General features: G+C 46.5%; 2 pseudogenes; both read right to left on the bottom strand.

The window, feature by feature from the left end:
• Positions 1-7,590: 7,590 nt before the first annotated feature.
• On the bottom strand, positions 7,591-23,291 carry LOC114226673 (keratin, type II cytoskeletal 8-like; annotated as a pseudogene).
• A 30-nt stretch (positions 23,292-23,321) lies between these two features.
• Positions 23,322-25,349, bottom strand: LOC129147395 (inositol polyphosphate 1-phosphatase-like; annotated as a pseudogene).
• Positions 25,350-26,087: the final 738 nt, after the last annotated feature.

Here is a 26,087-nt window from a genome sequence, read left to right on the forward strand (position 1 = left end):
CTAAATCCTCAATTCCCTTTTATTATTTATTTTTTAAAAAAATATATATTTTATTGAATTTTTACAGAGAGGAAGGGAGAGGGATAGAGAGTTAAAAACATCAATCATATGTCTGCAACCAAGGTATATGCCCTTGACCAAAATTGAACCTGAGCCCTTCAGTCTGCAGGCTGATGCTCTATCCACTGAGCCAAACCAGTTAGGACCCTTTTAAAGAACAGATATATAATAAAAATCTAAAAGAAGCCACATTAGAAATGCAGAGGTCTGCAAAACAAGAGGCTCCTTTCATTCCCCAAAACCAAACCAACACAATGAATGCAGTGGATCCGTGTGCCAAAGTGTCCATTTTGTCCTGCGGAGGCACTGCCCTGGCACGAATTTTGAAGAGGAAAGAGAGAGTGTGGGGCCTGCAAACTGCAGCAGTGCAGTCTCCACTTGAACAATGCACCTCTTTCCCCAGGCAAATCTATTTGTGTGTGTGTGTGCCACCTGATGTGTAGGCGCATTTCCCCTCTGTCGAGGGGAGGTAGGGGTGGAGGAGACCAGAGCAGAAGTGAGCATGGGGGGCGGACAGAGGTGGGGAAGGAGTCTACAGCAAGGGGAAGTGCTGTGAACCCTGCGAAGGTGAAAGAAAAAAAAAAAAAAAAAAGGACGCCTACTAAGTGCTCCTGGTGTCTGACTGGAGTCAAATAAAAAAAGCAGAGCCTAGCCCAGGCGGTGTGGTTCAGTAGTTGAATGTGACCCATGAACCCAGAGTCACCGGTTCAATTCGGGTCAGGGCACATGCCCTGGTTGCAGGCTCCATCCCCAGTAGGGGACGTGCAGGAGGCGGCCGATGGAAGATGTTTCTCTCTATCCCTGTCCTTTCTTTCTCTCTAAGGATCAATAAAATCATTAAAAAAAAAAAAAAAAAAGCAGAGCCTAGCAGCCATCTCCGCACAGGGGGCTCTCACGCAAACTGTTTTTGCGGAGGATCCGCAGGCTGGACTGCCTGCCTTTGCACTAGCCTGCCCCCAGCAAAGGTGAACTACCGGTCTGCATTGTGCTGCTGCCGGTTGAGCAAACCCTTATAAAGGTTTCCCGGCGTCCCATTCCAACCAATAGGACTGAAGCTTCCCTCATCCAATCAGCTGTGCAGTTCTGACCAATCAGAGCGGCTCTATTCCGACCAATCAGGAGAGTGCCTTTGGACTAATCAAAGGCACAGAATCAAGGACATACCAATCAGGGACTAGGGGCGGGACTTTCAGCGGAGCCAGTCCCGCTCTGGCTCGGAGAACGCATTTTCAACGGAAAACTGGAGCGTTTTCAACGGAAAACTGGAGAGTTCGTTAGACACTGGCGAGGTCTCCCCGGAGGGCAGCGGGCGGACCGGCGCGGAGCGGGGCTGCCTAGTTGGGAGGCTCCTGACTACAGCTCCTCCTACGCGCCCTGAAGTGACTCACGTCCACCGCGAGCAGGTAGAGAGTTAGCACCCACCTGGAAGTTACCATAACTCAGCAACCAGTCATCTCAGCAGTTGTATTTACCCGTATTATTTTTCCTTATCCGCATTTTTTGCCGTCATTTCATCCCTTAACTTCTACTCTTCTCCCCCTTTTGCTCCATCCTCTTTAAAGCACCACGGCCCTCTCCTCACCTTATTGGCGATGATACCGCAGAGTGGTTAAGAGAGTCTAGAGTGACTGGGTTTGCACTTAATTATGTCTTTTATTAGCGTTGGGATTCAATTTCCTCATCTGTAAAATGAAGATTATATAGGTACCACCACAGAGGATTGTTGTGAGATTTAGACGGGTTAATGTATGTAAAGCACACATCACTGCCAAACATATATATGTGTCAGCTGTTATTATTGTTGGATCCCTCAGATATGTCCAGAACTCACCTTTGCCCCCTGACTTTCTATATATATCACCCATTTTGTGCCCAATCCAGGGCTAAGTGGTGTGGAAGCTATAGAAATATGACATCGTCCAAAGAACATAACAATGATAGGTGGGAAGTAAGGGGATATGCGTAAAAGGGGAGGTGATATATAATTAAGTACTAAAAGAGGTATTATAATTCACCAGAACCTGTAGGCACTGGGGTGTGGGAGTCAGAGAAAGCTGCATGAGTAAGCTAGAACTTTAGCTGGTACTTAAAGGGAGTCTATGATTTGTTAAATAGAGAAAAACCAGTGAGTGCAGTGTAGGCAAAAGCATGGCTGCAGGAGTGATCAGGACTTAATAGACCAGTCTGGCTGTAAACAATTGGTTTAGGAAGCAGTGAAAAATCTATATGTATAAAAGCCTAATAATGCTAAGTGTCTGACCAGTCCACCATTCGACCAGTGGCTATGACATGCACTCACCACCAGGGGGAAGACGCTCCGACCCGTAGGTTATCTTGCTGCTGGGAAGACAGGCTGGACTCGCCCCGAGCCCTCCCACAGTCCCTCCGAGGCCCCAATGGTGCACCGGTGGGGTCCCTCTGCTTGGCCTGCACCCTCTCGCAATCCAGGACCCCTTGGGGGGTGTCTGAGAGCCAGTTAAAGTGAACAGTGATCCTGCAGGCCAGGCTGAGGTGCAGGAATCCATGCACTGGGCCTCTAGTATGATTATGAAAACCTGATAAGGGTGTGAAAGTTACACTGAAATAGGGAGAGCCACTGAAAGTTTTCAAATGAGAGAGACAGATGATTAAAATATGATTATTTTAGATTCCATATGCAGAGCGATCTAGAGTGGAAAGCTTGATTCAGGGAGACCAAATAGAATGCTCTAGCAAAATCTGGGAGTAAAGTGAGAAGGCGCTGGACCACAGTGGTTGTGACAGGAGTAGAAAGAAAATCCTTGGGACACTAAAAAGGCAGAACTGACAAGATTTAGTAACTGACGGGAGGTGGGGGGTGGGATGTAGCGGAAAGAGAAAAATAAGACCCTGGGAAATTTCTGTCCTGGATGATGAGAATGATGGCGGTGTAACAGGTGCACGTACAGCAGCTGGGAAGGAAGGCTTCTGGTTGAGTGGAAATGGGGCAGACAGCTCCATTATTTAAAAATCCGTTACATAATTTTTCCTGACCTTCCTGAAAAATCTTATATAATAAAAGGCTAATATGCAAATAGATTGAACAGTAGAACGACCGGTCACTATGACACGCACTGACCACCAGGGGGCAGATGCTCAATGCAGGAGCTGTCCCCTGGTGGTCAGTGTGCTCCCTCAGGGGTAGCGCCGCTCAGCCAGAAGCTGGGCTCATGGCTGGCTAGCGCAGCAGTGGTGATGGGAGCCTCTCCCGCCTCTGTGGCAGCACTAAGGATGTCCAACTGATGGCTTAGGCCCGCTCCCCAGTTGGACAACTACTGAGGGCTCCCGAACTGTGAGAGGGTACAGTCCAGGCTGAGGGACCCCTCCCTCTAAGTGCATGAATTTTGTGCACCGGGCCTCTAGTGTGTATATAAACTGAATAGGTAAGTTGTTGCTGAGGGAAGAGGACAAATCTAAAGGCAAAGATTCAGTCATCCACAGAGTTAGTGGTTGAAACAACCTCAGGAATTTAACAGTTTTTGTTTATTATTTTATTTTATTGGATTATTCATCCCCCTCCCCCATTGTTTTTCAGAGAGTGAGTGGAAGGGAGGGAAGGAGGTTACATTGGTCCTAGTTACTCCATCTTGGCCAAAAGCAAGTAGTATTCCCCTCCCCCTATAATAGTATTTAAATCTTGATCCAGGATCCAATCAAAGATCAGGCATCACATGTGGAGTCTTTGTTTCCTATAGTCCAATTTTCCTACACTTTTTTTTTTTTTAAAAATATATTTCTTTATTGATTTCAGAGAGGAAGGGAGAAGGAGAGAGAGACAGAAACATCAATGTTGAGAGAGAATCATTGACCGGCTGCCTCCTGCACACCCCCCACCGGGGATGGAGCCCGCAACCCAGGCATGTGCCCTTGGCCGGAATCGAACCCGGGACCCCCCAGTCCGCAGGCCGACGCTCTATCCATTGAGCCAAGCCAGCTAGGGCCCTACACTTTTTTTTTAGTCTTTTCTGACTGGCATTTTTGATGTGTTTAAGATAGCTGTCTCGCATGTTGTCCCTCAGTCTAGATTTGTTTGCAAGACTCAAGGTAAACTGTTTTGGGAAGAATACAGTAAAACCTCACTGTAACAGACTAATTGGGGTGAGGGGTGCCCATTAAAGCCGAAAAATCCGTTACATAATAAAGTAGGTTTTCTGAATGCATATGTTAAAAAATTGACAAATTAGTTAACCTGTTTTTACTTCTGTAGACACGTTTGTGTAATTAAAATTAAGTATGTATGAAAAGTTTAATTTCACAGAAAAGCTTTCTATATGTATTACTATAATTTTAAATTTATACTGAATAGGTATACTGCATTCACCAGTCACTGCGAGTAAACAGATGCACACGGCTGGGGCCAGGCTTAGTTTAGGTGGGAACATTGGCTGCCATGGGTTAAAATTGCTGCTGAGCCCTAGCCAGTTTGGCTCAGTGGATAGAGCATTGGCCTGCGGACCGAAGGATCCTGGGTTTGATTCTGGTCAAAGGCATGTACCTCAGTTGCAGGCTCCTCCCCTGCCTAGGACCTGGTCGGGGTTTGTGCAGGAGGCAACCAATAGATGTGTTTCTCTCACATGGATGTTTCTGTCTTTCCCTCTCTCTTCCACTTGTTCTAAAAAATCAATAGAAACATATCCTCGGGTGAGGATTAAAACAAACAAATAAACAAACAAACACTGCTGCAGAAAGTCGTCATGAGACAACAGAACCAGTTACCACACAGGATTTGGTGTGATCATGTGCTAATCATTCACTGACCTATGGTTACAAGTGGTGATTCTTGCATTTAAATATGTAGACTATAGTTGTAGATATGTGATATTTATTTATGTTGGTGAAATTACTACATTGTTTTTTCTAAAATATGGCCTATTTGCTAAAATTTGTTAAAAATAGCAGTGAAATAATAACAAAAAATAACCTTTTAATTTAATAATAAGCAAATCTTGGTTAAAAGCATTTTAAAATTAACAAGGTGTTAATTTTCACATATGACATACGGATCGGAAATTTTGTCAGTTAAATTTGAAGTCCATTAAATCGAGGTCTGAAAAATCGAGGGTTTACTACATAGGTGATGTATTCTTCCTGCCTCCTCACTTCGGGGGCCCATAATGGGCTACACTTGATCCCTTGGTGCAGATCTCTCCATTGTAGAGTTATTTTCCCCTTGGTAACTAATGCATAATCTGTGGGATGGTACTTTGGGATCAGGGAAGATTCTACTCTCAACTTTTTACCAACTGTGCATCAATGATAATCTGTGTCTGAATTGATTATTGGTGGTTACAAAATGACACTTTTTAAAAATTCTATTATTCCTTCTACATTTATTAGCTGGCAGCGTTATTCTATAAATAATAGCTTCCCCTCTTTTCTTTTTGAGTATCATTATGCTCTTCTTTAAATTAATTATTTGCACCTTATCATTTTTCTTTTGGATGTTCAAATTGCCCAGATTTGACCAATGCAATCTGTTATTTAGCCAAACAGTGTTTTTCTTCTTTTTTTTCCCCTTTATTGATTAAGGTATTACATATGTGTCCTTATCCCCACATTGCTCCCCCCCACCCCACTCCCACTCATGCCCTCACCCCCCTGGTGTCTGTGTCCATTGGTTAGGCTTATATGCATGCATACAAATCCTTTGGTTGATCTCTCTTGCCACACCATGTTTTTATGCCCAGAGTAATTTCTTATAAATTACCAATTACAATTAGGAATTGAGAAAGGGACTCCATAAGTTGGTGACTTATTTGGAGTCTTCTGAGAAGTCTTCCTCTTCCTGTGGACTCTCAACCCAAAGTGAGACTTTGGGTTGGGAGAGGGAGATACAATTAAACTATGCATTAGTGTCACCCAATCCCAATCCTTATCACCTTTATTCTAGGCATCCCATACCCCCTGCCACACTTACCCTTCTGTTGGGCACGTCTGTCCTCCTCTCTATTTATTTACAATGTTTAAGAGTAGCAAGTGGCCTACCTCTTCTACCTACTCTAGTAACTCCTTTGCCACTAATTGAATTCTCTGTGTTTCCATTTATAGGATTTTACCTAGCTGTTTGGCCTGCTACCTCTGCCAATTTAAAAATAATATTGAGACTGTGGGCAAGACAGTCAAACTGCATTTGATACTGAATGTCTGACAAACACAGATTGTGGTGAGTCGGAATTGCCGGATAATAACATTTAAAATTTTTATTTAATTTGTTTTAATTTTTTATTTTTAATCAATGATAAAAGTGTAAACAAATAATGTAACTGCATTATTATTATTATCATTATTATTTTTGTTAATCCTCACACAAGGATATTTTTTCCATTGACTTTTAGATAGAGTAGAAGGGAGGGAGGGGGAGAGAGAAGAAAAGAGAGAAACATCTATGTGAGAGAGACACATCGATTGGTTGCCTCCCACATGCACCCCGGCTGGGGCCAGGGGTCGAGCCTGCAATTGAGGTACGTGCCCTTGACTGGAATTGAACCCAGGACCCTTTAGTCTGTGGGCTGACACTCTAACCACTGAGCAAACTGGCTAGGAAGATACATGTTTATTTTGTTTGTTTTTGCAGTTTTATAAAAAGAGTACAAATGATACTGTTTTATGAAAGTTTATTTGGAACCTGAGAGTTTCTAGTTCCATCACCAGAGGCTGCTGCCCCGCCCTTCTCGTGGATGGGAGGGCTGTTGTGTACTTAGACTGTCCAACTCCAAACTTGCTTTGAAGCTCCAGGCTTTCTACCCACCGGACACTCGGTTGCTTTTAAGTATTTTTTCTACATATTAGGTTACTGGCACCTACTTGATAACTGGCAAAATGTGCTTTCATGCCTACACAGCTTGAATGCAGTCTCTGTCAGTGATCTGGGCACATCATAAATAATCATGCTGTGCTACTTATATAAAGACAGTGCTGCTTATTTTTCAAAACAGTGGTTTGACCAATTATATTACTCCCTTCCACCCCAAGGGTGGGTAGGACATGCATTTTAATCTCCTTTCACAGGTGGGAAAAACACGACCAGGAAGTACTAAGTACTATCATCTATTGCCCAGGTCTCTGGCTCCCAGTTTTAGGTGCTTGGCAAGCCCCTGTTCCTCCTTTCTCAGAGCCCTTACCTATCCTCTGACCCTCACCACCCCGCTGCGCAATGGTACACTTGACCTTCACGCAGTCAGGAGCTTTGTATGGTTCCCCAAATAAAGCTAAAAGAAAAGAAATGACATGAAATGAAAGCCAAGTAGGCATCTGACAACAGTTGCTTTTTCCCTTCTGTATTTTAGGGCCCCTATTCCATAGATTTATTGAACATTCCACATTGGCACACAACCCGGCAAATCTCAGTCTACATCCCAGATGCCTGCCTAAATATAAGCAAAGAGCAAGGGTGGACACGGTGGTTTTTTCTCTAGCCAGCCTTCTGTTATGTGGGCTGGGATATGTGGGAGCAGGGACCAAGCTAAAGAATCAGTGGGTAAATGGAGAAGGGCGTGTCCAGATGAGGACCTGTTAGCAGTGGGTGTTAATCATGGTCATCTGTGATGGTAGCAAGAACACGGGCACCCTGAGGAGATGGAGAGAGGAAGCCTCAGGCTCCCTCCGCATCTGAGGCAGCACAGGATGGGGTGCGTGAATGTGAGGAGTCACAGTAGATCTGCAGAGGGTCTCACTGAGTGGGGTCTTCTAGCCTTGGCTTTTTATTTTACTTTTATTATTATTTTTAGCTAGCCTTGGCTTTTCTTCAGTACTGGGCATTTGGCCCTTGGGGACCAAGGGACTAACCCTCACTATGGTTACTATAGTTGACTCTGTGGAATGTTCTGAGTAAATAACCACTTTTTCCAAAGAAGCCTTTTCTCCTTTTGTTGTGTTGCCAGTCATAGGTTTAAGTTGGGGCTTATTTTTCTTCTCTCTAAATGGCAGTCAAATGCTTGCTGATTCCCAATGTATTTGGCTGGGATGTATGGACTGACAAAAGGCAGTCCCATGAGTTTTTCATTATCAAAAGTGGTCTCTTTTTTATTGATAGGTGAGGAATTATAGGCCTTGGCCGGGAAGCTCAGTAGGTTAGAATGTCACCCCTATATGCCAAGGTTGTAGGTTCAATCTCCCGTCAGGGCACAGGGTACATACAAGAATCAATCAATGAATGCATAAATAAGTGGAACAACAAATTGATGTCTCTCTCTCTCTCTCTCTTTCTTTTTCTCAGAAAAAATCACTAGAGCTCTGAAGGTGCCAGTGCGGCCCTGAGAAGCACAAGGAGCCAGCCAGCATGTGTCCTGCCATTCGAGGACTAGTCTACCCCTTAGCGCCCACCCCCTTGGAGGTGGGGTCCAAGCATCCTTGATGGCCAGCTCCCCATACTGCTCACCAACAGTGACAGGGCCTCCAGGGAAGCCCTCTGGCCTTTGAGGCCCTCGATCTCAGCCTGGAGTTGGCTGATGTTCTGTTCTTCTCAGAAATCTCAGGATTCGTGCGATGCAGGTCATCCCATGCTTCCCAGCCAACGTCTGCAGCTCCTCATACTTGATCTGGTACATGGTCTCGTCTCAGCCTCAGCCCGGCTGCAGTTGGGGATCTCCATGTACTGGGCCTTGACCTCGGCGATGATGCTCCCGCTCCAGGGAGCGGTTGTTGTCCATGGACAGCACCATGGATGTGTGGGAGGTCTGGACTGCAGTTCACGCATCTCTTCATACAGCTGCCTGGAGAAGGGGATCTGATCATCCAGCCCTTCCAGGAGGGCCTCCAGCTCTGCTTTGCTCATGTAAGCTTCATCCACATCTTCTTCTTTTTTAAAAAATCCTCACCTGAAGATATTCTTTCCATTGATTTCCAGAGAGAGTGGAAGGGAGGGAAGTGGGGAGTAAGAGAGAGAAACATTGACGTGAGAGAGACACATCAATTGGTCACCTCCTGCACATGCTCCCACGGGACTGGGGAACCTGTAACCGAAGACCCTTTGGTCCATGGGTGGACACTCTAACCACTGAGCACACTAGCCAGGGCCATCCACATCCAAATTCATTCTCCATCTCTGTGCGCTTGCTGATCTCATCCTTGGACTTATTCTTCAAGTCCTTCACCAGCCCCTTCAGGTTGCCAAACTCTGCCTCCAGCCTCAGTTTGTCCTGGGCCAGCGTGTCCAGCTGCCGCTGGAATTTGTTGATGTAGCTCTCGGACATGTTGGCCATTGTACTCGATTGTCTGCCGCTGCAGGAGGCTCCACTGGGTCTCCAGCATCTTGTTCTGCTGCTCCAGGCTCCGCACCTCACCCATGAAGGAAGCAGACTTGTCGTTGAGGGTCTTGATCTGCTCCTCGTCCCGGTGGGCACCGCCTGAATTTTGGGGTCCACCTCCAGCTTCAGGGGCCTCAGCAGGTTCACTTGGAAAGCTGTGATGCTCCCCACATTCCCAGCCCCGCCATAATCACAGGCCAGACTCACGTTGGCATCCAGGCCAGCCTGGTAGCCGCTGCCCACCCGGGAAAAGCCGCGGTTGGTGCCGGCCCACTCGGGTCTGAGCGGCTGATGAAGGCCCCAGGGGCCGTGGAGGTCTGGTCCCCCTTGTGGACATCGTGGAGGCCGGAGTGGAGGGGAGGAGGCCTGGACCTCCTCTGAACCAGACCGAGATTCGAGAAGGAGCCAAAAAGCTGCTTCTAGTTGGTGTGATTTCACTTCCAGGATCAAAGAAGCGAGGAAAATAAAAGCGCCCTCCAAGGGGGCCTGTGAGACTAAGTCCAAAGGGGACCGAGGTGAAGTGCTTCTGTCGAGAGGAACCGCTTCTGCCCAGCGTGGCGGTGCGTTTTTTTCACTGCATGAGGGCACTCGGCCAAGGGCCAAGAAAGCGAGTGGGGCTGAAAGTCCTGCCTGGACTCCATGCCAAGCCACATGCACAGGTCGCCCCAGACACATTGTGGGGCTTTTTAAACAGACAGAGAGCGTCTGAAAGCCCAGCATGCAAGGGCTCGTTTTCAAGGTCCCAGGTCTGTGGTGATTTTGCTCATGAGTATGGACCCATGTACCCATTTAGCCCTGATAAGACCAGAGCTGTACGTGTGAGAGACATGGAACAGGGCGTGAATCACTAATTGTCAGTGTGCGTTTACTTCCAAAGGGCTCTTTTCTGTATTTCTGGCATAAGAGATGCTCACCCAAATGCAAGATGGAGGTAAATTTGAGTGGGATAAAGATGGGACCAAGCAGGGGACGCACAGAGCTCACATTTCCCTGTTTTGTTTTTTATTTTTAAGTTCAAAGTCAAATATTTCTTACATTAAACTGTTTAAAAAATGTACAACTGCTCAGCAAGACATTTTATAAAAACTGAAAAATGCTGTAAGTAGCAATTAAGAATGTTTTCTCACGTAAGAAGATGACAAAAATTTTCACTTAAAAACAAATTAATCATCTTAGTATGACAAGTTTATTTAATTCATGAGAAAAGATTCTCAAAGTAGGAATCAGCAAGTGTTCTATTGCATACACAACTGTGATTAGGATTTTCAACACAAGGCTCTCCAGGACTGGTCTAAGTGCTCAGTCATCTGTTTAGTTGTTTCTGCAAGAAGCAGAACTTTGGTGTTGACCTCTGCTAGCTGCTTCTGAGCCCTGGAAACATGAGTTGACTTGTGTCAATGTGTCTCCTACATCCTTTGCGCTTTCTTCAGAGTCCAGAGTGCTAACCATTACACTATGGAACGCGCTTTCTTCAGTCTTCAGTTTGTACTGTTCTGCTTCACAGTCTTCTGTCATATGCATTTCCATATGTGTCCCGAGGTTTACTGCTTTTTGTTTCCACTTCTCTTTAAAAAAAAAAAATGATTTTTTTACAGAGAGGAAGGGAGAGGGATAGAGAGTTAGAAACATCGATCAGCTGCCTCTGGGGATGTGCCCGCAACCAAGGTACATGCCCTTGACCGGAATCGAACCCGGGACCCCTCAGGCCACAGGCCGACGCTCTATCCACTGAGCCAAACTGGTTTCAGCTCCACTTCTCTTTTTTTTTTTCTTTAATTGCTGAGGTAGATGATGACTGAGAAGTGTATGATAATCTTACTTAGATCGAAGAATCGAAATCATCTCATTCTGCCTCTCTGCTAATCTCTCTATGGCTCTCAACTAGTTGTAAATCATTTGATGCTGAATCCCGGTTTCTATCCTTTTCACGGTCTTTATCAGGCTCACTTCCTTTAGTTGTGATACCAAGGATTTGGTTAACCTCTTCAGATCCAAGCCCGTACACTGCCTTTAAGCTGTCATAATTAATATTGGAGATACCTCTCTTCTTAATGGGAGGCAACATCATAACTTCTTCAACGTTCCTTTGTTATTCTGTAATCCCAAAAGGTGCCCTCACGCTTCCGTTTCCACATTGTAGCAGCTCGAAATAGATTTGGGAACGCTTGAGGAGTTATTCTTTCATGTCCTTCAGGTCGTAAAATCTTTAGATAAGGAAACCTTTCCCTAGAATGTTGATCAATCAGCTCTTTTTCAGTAGCTACCCTCTTAGCTGCATCCTCAGATACTGGTCGCATTGCAGTTATGTGATTCACTCCGTTTATAAGGGATTTCATCACCACAAATGGTGTCATCTCTGCGAAAGAAGAGAACAGCTTGAGCTGTGTAACAAAGGCTCTAGATGTTTTTCCGTGAAGGTTATCGTCCTTCATGAACAACAAGGTGTTGAGGATGGGTAGATCAAATCCTTCAAAACTGAGCCAATCTGCAGTCGCCTTGATGTCTAATGCAGGATCCAGTTCCACTGATGGAGCTTGTCTAGCTGGGAATTTGTAGTGTAAAGTGCACTGAATCTTTTATTTATTTGGTTCTTATGGTTCTGTTGAGGTCGACACACAACAGAGTACATCAATCCGAGGGCAACTTTGACAATGACGAGATGTTGTTCCGAATCCCACTCGATCACAGAGCCATCTTTCCCGGGAACTCCTCTGTCAGGTTGTGTGATTTTTTTCTGTGTCTATAGTAAGTCCAGTCTTAGCTTGGCAGTTTCATTCCGCAACATGCTATTTTCATGCAACAGACACTTTTCCTTGCTATAAATGAGCAAAGCAGGAGGTCATTGTCATTTCCTTCGGTTATAGCATCCCACTCGATCACAGAGCCATCTTTCCCAGGAACTCCTCTGTCAGGTTGTGTGCACTTGACCCATGGCTTGCTTGGTATGTCGTAGAGGAGGGGGAAGGTTGCCAATAAACACGTGGTGTTGATTGAGCGAGTTCCCCCACCGGTGGCATTTCTCATGTGTGTCGGGTCAATCAAACCTGCTGCTGCCGTAACTACTTTTGCCTTCGGTGGCAAGTGGACATCGACCAGCCCACTAGGTACCAACTCCGCATGTGACGCCATGTAGTCCTCCACTTCTCTTTTTTATCCTTTAGTTTTTGTATTTCCTTAGCAGTGAGTGCTTCCACTGCTAACTCGTGGTGAGGTGTTTTTCTTCCTCCAGATGTATCACATTTCATACTGATCTATTCCTTCTTTAAAATGATGCCATTGGTTGGTTAATAACTTCAGCATAAGAACATGCTTTTCACTTTCAGCATCCAGTATTTTTATCATATCCTGAAACTGATCGTGGGTATTCATTATTGTCTTTTCTTCCCTGTTAGCTTTGTTTTGAGCATGATCCAGTTGCTGTCGAAGCTACATATTTTCACTCTGTAGGTGAGATAGACTCTGTGATGATTCCTGTTTTCCAGTGTCTTTGTTCACTTTCCTTGTTCCTTGAACAGGTGTTCAATTTCCTTCTTTTGACACTTTTGGCTGAGGTCCCTTTTTACACCTAAAACCAATGTACTTTCTTTGAGAGCATTTCTTGTGTGACAAAGCTCAATGTCTAAGCTATTGTATTTACTTTCCACTTTAGAAAGTTGTTGAGAAAAATATCATTGTTATATTTTAGGTTAGGCATAACAAAATTCATTTTGTCCCGTAAACAAAACCATCTCTTGCTCTCTGGAAAGCAAGTTTTAGCAGTCCATTGCCTTAACCACTCGGCCACCTCGTCCCAGGGAAGCAAGTTTTAGATATCTTTTTGATGTCTGACAATGCTCATGTATAGCAGCAATAGCCAGTCTAGACCGGTATGATTGAACTTCTGCTTCCAGTCTTCCTCTCTTTTGTTGTTCATTCTCCCGTTTCAGTTTGGCATTGTTATCTCAGCTGTCAGAACTTCAAACTGTCTATTATATTGAAATACTGTTTTTGTTAATGTTTCCTCATTCAGTTTTATTGTCTTTTGAAGATGGTCATTCTTTTCTTTGACAACTGCAATGTCCTCAAAATATTTTGTCCCCATTTCCTGGTTCTGATTAAAAAAAAAATACTTTATTGATTTTTTTTACAGAGAGGAAGGGAGAGGGAGAGAGAGTTAGAAACATCGATCAGCTGCCTCCTGCACAGTCTCTACTGGGGATGTGCCCACAACCAAGGTAGTTGCCCTTGACGGGAATCGAACCTGGGACCTTTCAGTCCGCAGGCTGACGCTCTATCCACTGAGCCAAACCAGTTAGGGCTGGTCCTGATTTTTTTCTGTGTCTATAGTAAGTCCAGTCTTAGCTTGGCAATTCCATTCCGCAACATGTGATTTTCATGCAACAGACACTTTTCTTTTTTCAGAACTATTAGAAACCTCAGAATTCATTTTCTTGGGAGCTATTTCTGTCGCCTTTGTTTTGCAAAAGTGTTTGGTCACAATTCCATCTTGTAATAGTCTAGCATTCTGTTCTCGACAAGGTTGCCTCTGAGAGTAATTTGCTCTTCTACAACCTCATTCTCTCTTTCAGTCTCCAGTATGATGTCTTGTGTTCTACTGGTTGTTTCAAGTTTGGGGTTCATTCCAACTTTAATGGAGTGCTTTCTTTCTTAAATGCACCCTCTTTTTTTCACAAACAGGTGAGCTTTTGGTCTCTTCTCCTTTTCTTCCTTTAAGGTAAATCTATCAGAATCTTCATTCGCCATAATAGAAAGCTACTGATTATTGGTTTGTTCACCTTTGCTGAATAAATCACTGTCATCAGTGGCAGCATTATGCTTGTTTCCTGACACTTCCCTTTTACTGCTTTTCTGCTTTCTTTTTTCTTAAATGATAGAACTATCCTTATTGAATCACAGGTGTATATATCTAATTTGACTCCTGCTGAGGTACTTTTGATAACACCTTGCTTAACTTGTTCATTAAGATCTTGAACTTATCAAGTGATGAAGTAGGTGTTGCATTTCATTTTTCAATAACTTTCTCTAATTCTTCCTTTGATAACTTGTAAATATACTGAGCTTTTCATCAATATGTAAATGATTGGGAACAATTTGTTTTCTTACTGATTTCAGAGAGGAAGGGAGAGGAAGAGAGAGAGAGAAACATCAATGATGCTAATCATTGATTGGCCGCCTCCTTCACACCCGCCACTGCGGAGCAAGCCTGCCACTGGGTCAAGTGCCCTGACTAGTGAATTGAACTGTGATCTCATGGTTCATAGGTCCACACTCAACCACTGAGCCATGCCGGCTGGGCTGAGTCCGTTTTTTACATATCGAATCAGAGATTCTCAAACTAGTTTTCTAGCCCAGCCATGAACAAGAGTGATGTTTGCATAGAGGCCTCCATTCTCTGCAGATTCTGCTGTTACCACAGACAACTTTATGCCAGCAGTTAAACCAGTGAAAGGCATCAGGAAGACCACTGCCTTTCCCTCCAGATCTGCAGGCTTCAGTCTCCCATTGTTCTCATCCCCGGGTGATGGACTTGAAACTCAGCTAAGCCAGCAGCTACAGACCCTCTTCCCCAACAATGGCCTGAGAAGGCTCATTTCTCATGTTATCCCTTCTTTGAAAATGGACTGCTCTGGGGTCAGTGTGCAACTGGCCTATGGTGAGCTCATCTGCAGAACAGGCCTCCTCATGAAGCTTCAATGAGCAGCAAGAAGTAAAGGTTTCCAAGGGGGAGTGGAATACGGACCAATGGAAAAGTGAGAGCTACGTCAATGAAAGGACAGAAGCCCAGGGTGGCTAGAAAGAGCAGGAGTCGAGGGAGGTGAGGACCGCTCCCTAGACACGGGACCTGGACTCAGTCAGTTTGGGACATGCCATGAAAGTGCCCAGGCAGGAAAACCTGGGGCGCATAGTCTGAATCTTGTCTTGACCACGTGACTTTGGCTAAGACAATGACCTCCTGCTTTGCTCATTTAGAGAATGGTGCCACTGCTCCCACGGTAGACGAGGAGAGGGCCCAACATGCAAGACAAATTGTACACGAAAGTGCTAATGCTAAGATTCTATAACACATCAGATGACTAGTAAGGACCTATAAGCTATTCACCTGAAATAGTGGGGTTTTAGAGTAGCAGTTAAGAATAGTTATTCTTCAGAATATATTTTTACTAGTGGCCCTGTGCACGAATCCGTGCGCGAGTAGCTCGCTGCCGCTTGCCTCAGCTGGCTGCCCAGCCCACCGCTGCTCGTAGCTCTCCACCGCACGTAGCTCACTGCCCCGCCCTCCTGTTTGGTTGTTATGCATCATGGCGTGACGACCATTTCCATATTACCTCTCTATTATCGAGATTGATTTCAGAGAGGAAGGGCGAGGGGGAGAGAGATAAAAACATCAATGTGAGAGACACATTAATTGGTTGCCTCCTGAATGTGTCCTGACCAGGGCCAGGGATTGAACCTGCAACCAAGGTGCATGCCCTTGATCAGGAGTTGAACCTGCGACCCTTTGGTCCATGGGCCTGTGCTCTACCACTGAATCACACCAGGGGCTGGGGGACGGGGGACGGGGGGCAGGAAGGGGTTGTTTTATATTTTCTTAAGTGATGTGACATAAAGTCCATTTATATTTTTGGGAGCATTTTCAAAATTGCTTAACTGTAAACAACTTAATAAAATATGTCTATGTAAGAAATGTCCAAACCTGTAAAGAATTTTTATGAGTTTATTTGAGCCAAACTGATGACAATTGCCAGGAAGCAAAATTTCAATCGATTGGGGAATGCTCCAGAGAATGTCAGTTTTGTAGTTTATTTTATACAGTAAAATCCAAGGAGGGTTACATGAAATGCATTGGTGGTAGATTAGGGAAATCTCTGAGATTGGATAAAGAGTAAAGTGAAGAGACAAATACTCTTTTTTACATTGGCTGGTATAGGGTATAGGCTAATTAACAATGAACATTTACAGCACATAGAGATGGTATTTGGGCAACAAGATAACAGTAATGGGTTCCATGGTCTCTGCTCTGGTAGGAGATTGTGCCCTGAGGGTCGGAATAAAAGGGATTACTCTGATAGTCCAAAGGTATGTTATTGTAGATGCAAAAAAAAAAAAAAAAAAAAAAAGTCACAGTAGACTGGCTTAGTTAAGGTAAAGATTGACTCTTGTCAAGGAAGATACTGATACACTAGGCCAGGCGTCCTCAAACTACGGCCCGCAGGCCACATGCGGGTGTTTTTGCCGTTTTGTTTTATTACTTCAAAATAAGATATGTGCAGTGTGCATAGGAATTTGTTCATAGTTTTTTTTTAAACTATAGTCCGGCCCTCCAACGGTCTGAGGGACAGTGAACTGGCCCCTGTTTAAAAACTTTGAGGACCCCTGCTCTAGGCAGTTAGACATGAGCGGAGTAGGAGCGATAGACCAGGTATTGAAGGTCACCAGGGCAGAAAGCCCAGGTGCATGGCAATGGACAAAACTGGGAAAAACAAGTATTGTAGGGTGGGACCTCACCTCCAGCATGACCTTTCCTCTGCTAGCATATTGCTGATCATACAGCTTAGACCCCCTGACCTTTCATATTGCTGGTCATGCAGTTTGGACCCTCCTCTGACCTTGTCTCCCCTGGCATGTTGCTAGTCACATGGCGACCCTTTAGAGGAGGAACAAGGGGGCCAGAGAAGAGCCTCATATAACTCCCATAAAAGCCCTTGCACGTCCACTCCCTTAAGCAGCAAGCCCTCAGGACAGTGAGGTCCTGACTTGCACCAAATAATCTTGGATACAAAGCCTCGCATCTATTGACCACAGAGACAGAGTTTTTGTCAAACTAGAGATCACATCTAGGCCTCAGTTGTGTTTCAGCGCCAGGCCTAGAAAAGCAGCGAAACCAGATGAAGTGACGCCATGGCTGACATCAGGGCCAGGTGCAATGAATGACTAATGACCCTCTGACCCTCTAGTGCTGACCAATTTGTAGAGACCACGACCATGAAAGGACACACCTGGAAAGCTGATGAGTATTCTACTGAAATCCTCCCCTATAATCCCTGCCATTGGAAACCAGATAAAAACTTGAGAGAAAGAACCCAGTGCACACGTGCTCTCTCTCTCTCTCTAGAGCAGGTCCCTGCCTTTCCTTCCCCCTTTCTTCCCTCAAGGCATGTACCTTTGCTTTCTCCTAAGCTCCAAAGGCCCTTCTTTTGCCTCAGTAACTTGTTTCCTGAGTTCACACCGCTCAGCTGGCTCACTCTATCTCTCTGATTTTCTAAAACTTTTGCTTGTATTTGAGTTCTTGGCTCTGAATTCTTTCTTAGCCAAACTCAAGGACTGAGGTCTAGCTTCACCGGTAACATCTGGTGCCATTAACAATACCAGCCTAGGATGTGACAACCAGTCATGACCCGCCTTTAAGAAGTTTTAATTTCAGACCATCCTATGTGGTTACCTGAGGTCTCTGAGTTTATAAGTCCTTCCATGCAGGCCTCCCCCGAGCTTGTCAGGTTTAGTATGTGGCTCCTTGTCCACTGGTAACACCAAGCTTGAAAGCTAATTTTGCTTTGTGGTCACTGGTCATCATTCAATACAGATGAACACATCATCCAATACAGCCAATCACCCTTTGAGCCCAGACATCCTGCAGTACATGAATCCCGTTAGAGCACTTTAAACAATGTTTTTATTGATTTCAGAGAGAGGAAGGGAGAGGGAGAGAGAAACATGGATGAGAGGAACATCATTGATCAGCTGCCTCCTGCACGACCCCCTACTGGGGATCGAGACCTCAACCAGGGCAAGTGCCTTGACCAAGATCAAACTGTGACCTCCTAGTTCATGGGTCAACATTCAACCCCTGAGCCACACCGGCTGGGCAGGTCTACACTTTTAATGATAAGAATGATCTCTTTACTATTTAATGTTTCACTTTAGCTATTTGGAGAGAAGCATGATAGTAAGAAGTCCGGGTGGAGAGTCTCATTCCTCGTGGACTAGAGCGTCACACAGGGGTGACCACAAGGTGGTGCTGCCACTCTGAACGTAAGAAAAAGTACAACTTTTTATTGTTGACACGTTTACAGATGCCCCCCCCCCCCAAGGCAAAGTAACTATTGATGCCTATTACAGTAACTTAACCCTTTGCACTCGCTTGCTTTTTTTCTCGATTCCTTTATTCTACTCGGGATTTAATTTTTTAAATACCCCAGATTTTACAAAGCGCGGCAGTAGAATAAAAAACGAGTTTCTTTTCATACAAACTTATTTATTTGGATTTTTTTTATACTTCAAATTATTGATACATTCAAAGAGTAATTTTAATCTTGACATCCGAGTGCAAAAGGTTAAAGATGTTTTACAGAAACTTTCCTGGGTAGGGAAAAATCCAGGTCTTCCCTATTGTGTTCCTCCTTTACTTTTACCCCAAACACTTCACTTCTGACACTTCTGATCACCAAAAGTATGGACCCCTGCCCCCCCGCCCCACAACAAGCAATTCTCTGGGCATCCTGCAATTTAACTCATTTCTAACACTATCTGCCTAGCGTTGGCGTCGGAGCCCACAGGTTAAGGGCTCAGTCCCACAAGACTGCCCCCACCCTTGCCAATCGACAGCCCAGTATCACCTGTGCTTCTGACTGACCAGCTATAGATCAAAGGTTTCCATGACCCCTTTCCTGGGTTCAATTAATTTGATAGAGCTGCTCCCAGAATTTACGAGAAACACGTTTACCAGTTTATTAAAGGATATGATAAAGGATACAGATGAATAACCAGAAGAGAAGACAGAAAGGGCGAGGTGGTCTGGAAGTATATCCCAAGTGCGGGCCCTCTGCCCCTGGAGTGGAGGTGTGTCCCCCTCTGGTATGTGCATGTGTTGCCCATCTGGAAGCTCTCCCAACCGCTTACTATTGGGATTTTATGGAGGCTTCATCACTCAGGCATGGCCAATTATTAACTCCGTTTCCAGCCCTTCTTCCTTCTCCGGAGAATGGGGGGGTGGGGGCGGGGGAGCTAAAAATGCCCCTGATCGTGGCCTGGTCTTTCTGGTGATCAGCCCCCATCCAGCAGCCACCCAGGAGCCCACAGTCACCTCATTAGAACAAGAGCTGCTCCTAGTGCGCTTACCTCAGGAATATGCAGGGTATTTAGGAGCTCTGTGCCAGAGACCAACACATATACATGCTTTCTGTTGTCTGCACAGGCCAGGTTTCGCAAACCGAACACACACGTGCAACCAGAAATTTGATGGAGAAAGATCATTATCAGCACCCAGGGCTGTACTGTGCCCCTTTCAGTCATGGCTCTCTCTCTCTCTCTCTCTCTCTCTCTCTCTGACTTCTAACAGGATAGGTTAGTTTTGCCTGTTTTCATACTTAAGCAAATGGAATCACGCATGTGGTTCTTTCACTCATGATTGTCTGTGAGGTTCATCCGAATCGTTGCACACGGTTGTGGATGGTTCACCCTCCTGGCTGTACAGTGTCCTGTCATGGGACTATACCCCAGTTCGTTTAGTCACTCTACTGCTGAGGGGCATCAGGGTGGCTCCCCAGCTTTGTCTCCTATGAGGACTGCTGCTAGAACACGGTACATGTATTTTGGTGAGCACATGGTTTCTGTCGGGTGCACCCCTAGGACTGGGATTCCTGGGTCACATGGCCAGGTCTGTAGACCCTGCCAAGCAGCTTTCCAAAGGCTGCACCCTTTGCGCTCCCACCAGCATGGCGGAGAGTTTCCGCTGCTTCATATCCTTCAACGTTTTTTTAACCACAATAATTTTAAACATTATTAAAAAAAAAAGTTGTTGAGACAACTAACATTTCTCGAGAGCCTACTATGTGCCTAAGCTCTTCTAATTGGACACAGCACTGAGCAAGGCGGGAACGGTCCCTTTCCCCTGCAGCCTGGGCCCTCGAGGACACTAAGGCTCAACCGATGAACCAGGCATGCTTGGCAGGTGCTGGGGCCAGGGGGGAGCAGGCGAGATGAAGCTGCAGAGACCTCTTCGGCTGAAATTCTGCCTCCCCCTTCTCCACAGCAGCTTCAACTTGGTCCTAGCAGGGCCGAGTGAGTGAGAAGACGCAAAGGACTATAAAGCTGACAGAAGAATCCAGTGTTGCATGCTTCTTGATAAATTGTTTCCTCAGACTATTCCAATGTTTATACCAAAATGCTAGCTGTCCTCTATCTAGACGTTAGAAGCAAAAGGGGAACCCAGGCAGCTGTGTACCAGGCTCTGTGCAGGGTGTGAGGGACACGGAGGTGACGAAGCCACGGTTCCCGCCAGGAGGGTGTCAGGGTGCAGCAGGGGAGACAGACAGCACCCCGAAGCAATGGCAGAATGGCGCTGAGGAGGGATGGTGGGCGCTGAGGAGGGGATGGTGAGCTCCACGTGGGGAGTCAGGGAAGGCCTCCTGGGGGAGGGGAGAGATGGTGCCTGGGCTGGGATTCCAGGACAGGGAGAAGCTTGTGTGATGGAATAAAGAGCCAAACAGCTTGTGGTCTGGGGGCTACAAGGAGTGTCCTGCAGCTTGGGAGGGGTCAGTACGTGGCGAGGAGGAGACGGACCATGTGTGCAGCTTGGAGGTGGGCAAGGAGTTTGCACCTTTCTCAGCTTGTGCTTCTCAAACAGATACAAGCCTGCGAGGCCAGGGTTGCCCCAGGGGTGCAGAATAACAAGGCCATTGGCTCTGGCGTCAGAGGGACCCGGGTCTGCAGTGGGCTCGGCCTCTGATTTGTGAGTGACTTGAGAGAAGTTATTTAACTTCTCTATGCCTTAGTTTGCTCTCTGTAAAGTGGGGATAATAGCGGTACCTTCTCCAGAGGCTATTATTAAGCTCAACTCAGATAGTGGAGATAGAGCATGTTGTCCAAAGCCTGGCACACAATAAGCTTTCAATGCGTTAAACTAGTGTAATTATGTCATTGCTTGGTCATGTATCAATGCATTTTTCCCTGGAAAGTCCATTTCAACTCAGTAATATATATACACTGAGTGGCCAGATTATTATGATCTCTGAACGCATAATAATATGGCCACTCAGTGTATATCCTATATAATAAAAGGCTAATATGCAAATTGTCCCCTCGACCAGGAGTTCAACCAGCAGGCAGGCCGGCCAACCTCCCATGTCCCCTCCCCCTGGCCAGGCTGGCCGGACCCCACCCATGCACAGAATTCATGCACTGGGCCTCTAATACACACACACACACACACACACACACACACACACACACACACACACACACTGAGTGGCCAGATTATTATGTGTTCAGAGATCATAATAATCTGGCCACTCAGTGTATATTTTAAATCCTCACCCAAGGATATTTTTGCATCGATTTTTAGGGAGCGTGGAAGAGAGAGGAAAAGACAGAGAGGAACATCGATGTGAGAGAAACACATCGATTTGTTGCCTCCTGCATCCGCCCTGGCCTAGGCTGGGGAGGAGCCTGCAGCTGAGGTACATGCCCTTGACCAGAATCAAACCGGGGACCCTTTGGTCTGCAGGCCCACACTCTATCCACTGAGCCAAACCAAATAGGGCTCAAATCAGTAATATTTAATTTAAAGTTATTTTTATATTAAAAACTTAAGTGTATTAAAATAAATGCTCTATGGTAGGGCAAGTGGATCTCCCAGAGTTGACTCTCCTCTGACCTTGGGGGGGTGGTGTGGGTGAGGCTCCAGGCTGAGGTTCCTCCAAGGGCAGCTGAGCCGCCATCTTCTCCAGAAAGTACCCCCCACACAAACACCCCCCTTCACCCTGAGCTTGTGCTGTGTATGAATCCGTGTTTCCCTCTCCTCTGTGGTCTTGAGGGAGCGGCCCCTGTTCATTTCTGTCCCCCTGGCACAAGCCCTGGGTGGCACACAGTGGGCGTCTGAGTCCACCACCAGGACCCCATGCTTGTGTCTGGCCTCAGAGAACTTGCAGTCATGTCCAGGAGGCAGAAAGCAACGTGGCTTAGAGACTCCGAGGAAGGTTCCCGATCGGCACCTTTCTCACATTCTCGTTGGCATTTCACGTCTCCAGTACCCCCACCATGGCTGCCAATTTGAACCATTCCTGCTTCCCAGTGCCCTTGTGAACTTTAAGCGCATGCTTGTCCTCTCAGCATAGTGTGTCCCTCCCCCCCCACCCCCGAAAGTCTTGGGTGACATGGAGCGGGTAAGCCAGGCAGGGAGAATGAGGCCTGTCACGGGCCGCAGGCGGGCGGATGCAGGTAAGTGTGGAGCTTACAGCCAGCATAGCCAGTGGCCAGGGCCTAGCCCGGTGAGAGCAGGGTAACGGGGCTTGTAAGATCGGGATGAGTGAGTGAGTGAGTGTGTGTGTGTGTGTGTGTGTGTGTGTGTGTGTGTGTGTGTGTGTGGCTCTGCCCAGATGGGGCCGTTTTGACTCTCCTCCTCCTTGGTGAGTCTCCCCCCTTGTCCCTTCCTGTTGGCTCTCCTGGTTCCTCATTTTGTGATGTAGGAGTGTGTGGACCGTCCAGAAGGGGTCAGGGGTGAAGCTGCTGTTTCCCCTTTGCCTCATGCCTCCTTTCACTTCCTGTCCAACTTCTTGGTTGTCTCTGAATGCCCAGCCAGGGACCCGTTCTTCTCTCCCACCCCCTGCCTGAGCCACAGGAAGCGGGGCTCTCCTCTGGGTCCCAGATGCTTCCAGGCTCCCCAGTTCCTGTTGTGGCATCTCCTCCAGGGAGTGGATGCAGGTGGACCCCTGAAGATCAGGGGGAAGGGAATGGGTTTTTATCGAGCACCTACGATGAGATGGGCTTTGTGGACAGGCTCAGGGTTAGATACCTTTTCTTCCACGAACGCATTTAATCCCCGCAGGACAACACAAGGCAGGTGTTATGACCATACCCATTTCCACTGCAGAAACGGAAGCTCCGAGATCTTAAGTAGCTTGTCCATGGTTCACTTACAGCCAGGAAGCGGCAGGACCAGAACTCCAACTTGTGTTTGACTCCAAGAGCCATGGTCTTCTCCATATGCCTTCAGACAGGGAGTCACTCGTACAGAGGTTGGGCTCTCCCCTTTCCTTGCTTTTTGGGGGGCATGGTGCTGGGCATGGAGATTGAGTGGCGAGGAAGGTAGTTCCTGAGTTCAAAGAGCTGGAGTGCAGACAGGGAGAGAGAGACGGCCATCCATTCACTCATGCAACACGTACTTACTGGTATCGGAAGCAGACTGTGCAAGTACTGACCCAGACCTGGGGAGCCAGGCCTGAATGAGACAAGTCCTGCTCTCGATGAGCCTGCATTCCCGCATGCGCAGGAAGAGAGTAACCAGACCCAAATGCATGATACGTGAGATGCTGACCGGCGCTATGGAGAAAGAGAGTGGAGAAGGGGGGAGGGGCAGCTTGGTGGTGACGATAACAGAGTCTCCTGGTGTGGGAACGAGTTGGCCAGGATGGAGACCCACCTTCTCAGCCTCCTAGGCTGGCACCGGAGGAATGTTCTGCCCAGTGTATTTGCTTGGCAAGAGTGGAGTGAGGGTGGGCTCTACTGCAGTGTTCTTGGCATGGGTGGTGCGTTCTTCTAGACAGTGACCCGGACTCCAGCCCCTGGCATGCAAACTTTCTTTTCAAGGTGAATTTTTGATGTGTGTAGTGGAATTTTTGATGTGTGTAGTGAATTTTTGATGTGTGTAGTCTTTAAACAGAAAAGACTATTTACTATGACTTTGTTTAAAAAAATTAGTAGTCAGTTTGTTAAAATAACTTTAAAAACTCATTTTTAAGCTTCACCTGTGTGTGTGTACCCGCAGGCACAAGGTTTGGGCTAAGGAGGCACGGGAGCGTCGCCCGCTGCTCGCTTGATCTGTGTGCAGTTAGGCCTCCCTGCCGGCCCGCCAGCCGCTCGCTGTGCCTCCGTTTGCCCCGTGGTTCGCCAGCTGCGCCAAATGAAGCCGCGTCTGGATGTCCCTCCCAGATTCTTTAAAGTCTGCCACGCCCTGCCCTGGCCTGAGTGTGGCAGGAGCAGCACAGGAGCCCTGTCTGAAGGTGGCATCTTCTGCAAGGATGTAAAGGTCCACAGGCCTGGGGCAGCACCCCTGCGCTTGTAACAGCCCCAGCCGCCGCAGTAAGCAGTCTCCACACACACACACACACACACACACACACACACACACACACACACACACGACAATGACGCTTCGATAGGCTCCTTTTCACTTGTGCTAAGATAGCTTAAAAACGGGGAGAGAATTCAGCCTTGGAGCTGGTGTTTTCAGCCAGTTGGCTCCGAGGTTCACTGCCATTTATTTTCTCTTAAAAAAAAAAAATATATATATATATTGATTTCATAGAGGAAGGGAGTGGGAGTGAGAGATAGAAACATCAATGATGAGAGAGAATCATCAATTGGCTGCCTCCTGCATGCCCCCTACTGGGGATCGAGCCAGAAACCCAGGCATGTGTCCTTGACCGGAATCAAACCCGGGACCCTTCAGTCTGCAGGCTGAAGCTCTATCCACTGAGCCAAACTGGCCAGGGCTCACTGCCATTTCTTTCAGAGATGAAATGAATACATTGGTTCCCATGTAAGAAAGGCCCCAGTAGCACGGTCCTTTCCGTCTGAGGGTGTTGAGGTCTTAGGAAAGGTTGGCTGATGGCTCCCTTCAGGGGCACCCCTGTCTGTATGTCACAGACACCGATTAAAATGGTGACGCACTGAAGTCCATGGGGAAGATTCCTCGGATGGACTGAGTGTCAGCAGAACCTTGTACGTACTGATAAGTTGACTCTATGGGATCCACCCAAATTCCCAACATGTCCCGTGGGAGGGTGACCTCTATCGAATCCACAGTTGGGTCAGTAAAGGCGCCACCGGATGCGCAGTCTTGGCTAACGCTGCAGGTGCCACGTGTTACCCTTAAGGACTTCGCTAAGAAGCTCTACTGTTCCTTCCTTGGTTGGACACAGTCTCAAGATAACCTTTTCTCCCAAATTATTAGTAAACTCATTGGATTCTTCTCCAAATACTTTTTTCCACGCCTGGAAACGTGTCCTCCATATTCTGTTCTATAACCATTTAGACCGTTTTTAAGTGAACAGTTGGATGGCATTAAGTATAAATATGCGCGACTGTCACTGCCACCCATCTCCGGAACTTTCTTTTATCTTGCTCACCTGAAACTATCCCCATTAAATGTGACTCCCTATATTCACCTCCCCAACTCCTACTTCTGTCTGTGAATGGGACCACTCTCGGTACCTCATATGAATGGGAACGTACAGTGTCTTTTTGTGACTGGCTTATTTTACTTAACATAACGTTGTTTAGGTTTATCTATATTGTAGCATGTATCAGAATTTCCTTCTTTAAAATTTTTTTAAATTGATTTCAGAGAGGAAGGGAGAGAGAGAAACATCAATGATGAGAGAGAATAATTGTTTGGCTGCCTCCCGCACGCCCCACACTGGGACTCGAGCCTGCAACCTGGGTATGTGCCCTGGCTGGGAATCGAGTTGTGACCTCCTGGTTCATAGGTTGACATTCAACCACTGAGCCCCTGGCTGAGCAGACTTCCCTTCTTTTTAAGGCTGAATAATATTCCATTCCATAGGCAGCTCATTTTGCCTATCCCTTCATCCATCACTGACCACTTGCGCTGCTTCCACCCCTTGGCTATTGTGAATGCTGCTACGAACATGGCTGCACAACCTTTTTTCTTTAGCTTTGAGTTTGGGGAAAATTTACCATTTCTGTCTACATCACTGATTCCGTTTCCTGCTATTACCAATGGGCTCTTCACATACTCCATCGTGT

This window comes from Eptesicus fuscus, chromosome 20 (genome assembly GCF_027574615.1).
Source record: "Eptesicus fuscus isolate TK198812 chromosome 20, DD_ASM_mEF_20220401, whole genome shotgun sequence".
NCBI classification, from domain to species: Eukaryota; Metazoa; Chordata; class Mammalia; order Chiroptera; family Vespertilionidae; genus Eptesicus; species Eptesicus fuscus.